At 45.0% G+C, this 5,537-nt stretch overlaps 1 protein-coding gene across 1 annotated transcript in view; it reads left to right on the forward strand.

The window, feature by feature from the left end:
• The first annotated feature begins 1,715 nt into the window (after window positions 1-1,715).
• The window catches only part of LOC123517616 (mediator of RNA polymerase II transcription subunit 15-like), a 20,131-nt gene continuing 16,309 nt past the window's right edge, over window positions 1,716-5,537 (forward strand). Inside the window, exon 1 of the mRNA XM_045277894.1 lies at window positions 1,716-2,220. The gene's annotated coding sequence lies outside the window, so the exon portion shown is untranslated. The remainder of the gene's footprint in view (window positions 2,221-5,537) is intronic.

Here is a 5,537-nt window from a genome sequence, read left to right on the forward strand (position 1 = left end):
TTCAAGTGTGCCTACAGGCGCTATAGGCCTTACCGTAAAAAAAAATAATAAACTCTCTCCTACTATAGTGGGAAAATTATTTTTAGTATTTTCCGTGCCGGGACTGAAGCCCAGCCTTCTCGGAGAGCCAGGTATTCCAGCATCCACCAACACAAGGGATGAAATAATTTTATGAATTATAATTGGAACGAGGCCATGGGATATGACAACCTTTCCTAAGGATATTCTATTCCTCACAAAACCAGAAAAAAAAACAGAATAAATCCTTGTTTCTTTTCACTTGATGTTTTTATTTGTAAGTTAATTTTCAATAAATCATCATCCTCAGGAAAGGAATTATTCTCTTATACCCGAACTCAATAAGGATCTAATGGACATCGCCTTTGTTGTTGTTAATTTCGTCATTGTCATTAACGTCATCATTACTGCTAAATTAATTACTCAAGCATAAACGCATGTGACCGTCCCTCCTCCCATGAGACCAGGAAAGTCCTTACCGTGTACGTGCATTGCCTCCCAACACTCCAAGCTGCTGGCTCGGGGAGCAGCCCAGACCACGCCACCAGGAAACATTTGATGGCCAATTTACCGTGGACGAGATTGATTTACTCTCTTATCAGAACCAAGCGCAAGTGATAGGCAGGCAGGCGTAACGGCAACAAAAAATGTAATGGCAACCTCAACTACCTGGAGGACAGCATTAGGGAAAGTGGCGTGTGTGTGTGTGTGTGTGTGTGTGTGTGTGTGTGTGTGTGTGTGTGTTTGTATGTGTGTGTATGTGTCAGTGTGTGCTCAACAGAGGATACGTGCAAGCATACAAAGCCTCACTTGTTATACACATACAAAACAGCAGCTCTCGGGCATCTGCAAAAAAAAAAAAAAAAAAAAGTTTCATGCTAAGATTTGACTCCCGAGCTCTCTTTTTCTTTCCTCTTTTTACCGGAAAACTCTGTCCATTCTCGCATCTTTTTTTTTTTTTCCCTCGGAGTTACACCATTTCAGGTGGAATCTTTGGACGTATTTCCAAGTTATGGAGATGAATGTAGTAAAGCTCTTTAACAATTTTTTTCTCTTCGTTATGGAGGGTGTGCAGGCAATCTTTTCTCTCTAATACACAGTTCTCAGGAAAAATGCGTATATACGAGTAATATAACTTACACACACACACACACACACACACACACACACACACACACACAGAGGGAGAGAGAGAGAGAGAGAGAGAGAGAGAGAGAGAGAGAGAGAGAGAGAGAGAGTCATTAGCGAATATACTGTCAGGATCACAAATCGGGAGCCCTTCTGCTTCTGTGCATGCACCTGCGGCCCCAACCTGAAACACGTGTTAAAAAGGGTGAGCTACGGACAAAAGAAGCAACAAGTGACAACACGTTTTCAACAAACACACACACACACACACACACACACACACACACACACACACACACACACACATTCATGATTTTACAGTACGGTGAAAATGTTTTCCTCCTTTCTTCACGTGCAGGGAACAAAATATCTGACCCTTGACCTTACTTTCCTTGAATTACTACCATTAGGAGGAATAGAATCAATGACGAAAACAGTTCCTTATTATTATGTTGTTAACAAGAAGTGTCCACGATTGGTAAACTCTCTTTAGCCATGTTCCTCAGTAAAAAGTGAAAACCCAGTGGTCGTGCCTTGTTGCCGTGTCGTAGAGGTAGCCGAGGAAGAAAGAAAAGCAGAAAAAATGGGAGCGGGTGACCGGGGCACACTTGCCTGTAACAAGCAGCTGTGTGAGCACTTTAAAGTAACCTCCCATTACTGGTAGGGCAGCCTGTAGCTCTGGAGGTGTCTGGACACTCCGCCAAACCCACGCACTTTCCCTGCTAAACGCTCAGACTCCCCGCGGCTCACACATTATACCCTGGTTTACTCTGTGAAGAATGACTACTTATCGAGTCTGAGCACCTGCAGAAAGAAAGAAAGTGAAGAAAAGCCTTGAAGGTGTGAATTAAATAATACCAAAGTGGCAACGCATCTCGCCGAGGCTGGCCTGAGATGGCGAGGGTCAGTATGGTGACGGATGCTGAGCTGAGTGGACGGACGCCGCGCACTCCTCCGCCGCCAGCTTTGTAGTTCCTGTCTCTCACGTTGTCTTAACAGTTAACTATTTTGTCAGTGGTCAAGGCGTGTGCGTGTCGGTGTGTGCGCGTGGTGGCGGCAGCAGAGGAAAGTCAGGTGAGTGACGCCTATTTTAGAAGTTTAAAGATGAGAGAAGCAGGCAACCACCCATTGCTTCGCTCATCTGCTTGACTGTTCATTGTGTATTTGAGTATTATTGCAAGTTTACCTTCCGTGCGTCACGCCGAACGTTTTGTTGTACTGATTTCACTTGTAGTAGTTAATTTGTCTCAGGTGGAGCGGGGGGAGTATACGAGCGCGCGCCTGTGCTAATGTGATCAATACTTGTACGTAGTTAGTAGAATTCCTGTTTGTTTCCATGCATAACACAAATGACCTTTCAACTGCAATCCTCCCACAGGCTCACAACTTTTAAGCGCATCTCAGCCAACACAAGCGTACATCGCCACAAAGCCAACAAGAAAACTTAGCTTGCGATGATGCCTATACTTTATCGATGTCAGTACACACACACACACACACACACACACACACACACACACACACTGCTCGCTAACTCTGTGGTAATGTTCTTGCCTGTCACTTTGCAATTTGGGATTCGCGCTTCGTTCAAGTCGCAAGGGTTTTCACGGATGAGCGAACGATTCCCGTCCTCCTTGAGCAAGAGGAAAGAGAGTGTTTGTGTATAAGATCTCAGCCTTATCCAGAGACTGAACTAAATCATTTATAAACTCTCTACGAGAAAATGTAACAGCTGATCACCACAGTCCAACACGTGATCCTCAAACACACACACACACACACACACACACACACACACACACACACACACCGGTGTGTGGAGTGTGTGGAGTGTGTTGTGGTCTCAGTCCTACCCGAAGATCGGTCTATGAGCTCTGAGCTCGCTCCGTAATGGGGAAGACTGGCTGGGTGACCAGCAGGAGACCGAGGTGAATTACACACACACACACACACACATACAGTCCAGTGGAACGCGTTGCATACAGTACAATACACGCCAACCTACCCGACAGAATATGCGTAGATTAGTAGGGCTTAATTGAGAGAGAGAGAGAGAGAGAGAGAGAGAGAGAGAGAGAGAGAGAGAGAGAAATGAATGCAGTAACCTCAGTCCAACTTTAATTCAGTAATCGCACACCTGATGCGCGACACCCACCTGGCGACAGATTACTCTCTCGGCCTTCTCGCTGACACACCTGCCCCGCCCCCTTCTCTCGCCCACTTCCTCTCCAAGCCATCACGACACTTCCACACCTGTCCCTACAGACCTACATAGCCCTTCTCAAGCTTTCCTTCACTCTCATTCCTCTCCCTCTCCCTCCCTCTCCCGCAAGGTCAGATGCCACTCATGTAGTTGCCATTTCACCTTTCAACTTCTCTCTCTCTCTCTCTCTCTCTCTCTCTCTCTCTCTCTCTCTCTCTCTCTCTCTCTCTCTCTCTCTCTCTCTCTCTCTCTCTCTCTCTCTCTCTCTCTCTCTCTCTCTCTCTCTCTCTCATTTGGTATATAACTAGACATTATCTAATTTCTGGTGTACGAGTATATTTGACATTCTCTCATCTCTCTCTCTCTCTCTCTCTCTCTCTCTCTCTCTCTCTCTCTCTCTCTGTCTTCCATTAATCCTCTGCGTGCGCTTTGTTCTTTCGTCTTGCTTCTCTCTTTTCACCGTTTGCCTTCCCACATCATCCACCCATTGTTCATCCCTTCCACCTTCTTCCACGAAATCTATTTTCCTCTGTCTCTGTGCGGTCTTTTCTGCTTCCCTGCTATCTCTTTTTCCCTCCTTCCTTATCCTCAATCCTTCTTCATCCAACCTTCATGCTGTAACTTCCTTCCCTCACGATCCATCTCTCTCCTTTCCATCTTCCTTTACTCAGCTCCTATTTCTCCCTTCCTCTCTCCCTCCCTCCTCCTCGTCTCTCTCTCTCTCTCTCTCTCTCTCTCTCTCTCTCTCTAGTTCGTTCGTTCGTTCCTCAGATAGGTTTTCCAGATCTCACTTTTTTCCTTCGTCAGTTCGGAAGACTGATAACGATTTTTTTCCTTTCCTTCTCGTCTCCCTTCATCACAGCTCTAGGTGACAATCGTGGTTACTTTTTGGCCGCTGACCGTAAGAGTGACTGGTGGTGAATATGACTTGGTGACTGGTAAGTGTGATGTGGTGACTGATGGTGTGACTTGGTGAGCTGTGATTGACTAACTGACTGACTGGGTGCAAGCGGTTGAGTGTCACTTGGTGGAGCGTGACTGACTGGCTAAATGCTGGAGGAGGTGTGATGTGACTGTTGTATGTTGGTATAGTGTCTGCCGGCACGACAGACTGTGTGGCTGGTTGGTTGTATCATGTCACAGTGAAGCTGATTGGATCTTGTAATTTGTCACACCGCAAACTTGTTAATCGAGCGAATATATGTCATTTTCCGTGAGCACACATACGCACATACAAAAAGACACACAGACACACACACACACACATACACACACACGAACTCACTTTTTTTCGAGTATGGCACGCAGTATATGAATGGAATGTGTGTGTGTGTGTGTGTGTGTGTGTGTGTGTGTGTGTGTGTATGTGTGTGTGAAGTGTGTGCGTGCGCGTGCGTGCGTGCGCGTGCGTGCGACTGAATGCATCGTCTGTGTGCCTTTGTCTCTTGTTATTCCCAGCCGTTTGTCGATCTGCGAGTGTGTGTTTGATAAACGAACAATTTCTACCTACCACTGCACCTATTGTTTGCTGGGTCCATCACACGCCACTTAACGTAGAAGAACGTGACGCCCAATCAGTATCGCGGCGAACACAGAGGGAGGGTGACGCATGTGTGATGGACGCCGGTACTTCCCATGGCAGGTGGACGTGACGCGCAGCAGACGATCCTGCTACCACTGCTGCCGTGACGCGTTGTGAGAAATGAATAAGTGTGGTAGTGGGTGGTGGTGGTGGTAGTAGTAATATTTGTAGTAGTGGTAGTGGTAGTGGTGGTGGTGGCAGTAGTAATGAGAGTATTTATTGTTGAAGCAATGGCAATATATAATGATGATAATGATGATGATGATGATTAATAAAAATAATAATGATAATGATGATAATAATAATAATCATAATAATAATAATAATAATAATAATAGTAATAATAATAATAATGATAATAATAATAATGATTATAATAATAGTGATAATAACAATGATAACGCCATCAACAACACTACGACTATTACTACTACTACTAGTAGGTACACTACTACTACTACTACTACTACTACTACTACTTCCACCACCACCAACACTACTACTACTACTACTACTACTACTACTACTACTACTACTACTACTACTACTACTACTACTACTACTACTACTACTACTACTACTACTATTACTGTTGCTGCTGCTACT

Source organism: Portunus trituberculatus, chromosome 42 (genome assembly GCF_017591435.1).
Source record: "Portunus trituberculatus isolate SZX2019 chromosome 42, ASM1759143v1, whole genome shotgun sequence".
In the NCBI taxonomy this organism is placed as follows: Eukaryota; Metazoa; Arthropoda; class Malacostraca; order Decapoda; family Portunidae; genus Portunus; species Portunus trituberculatus.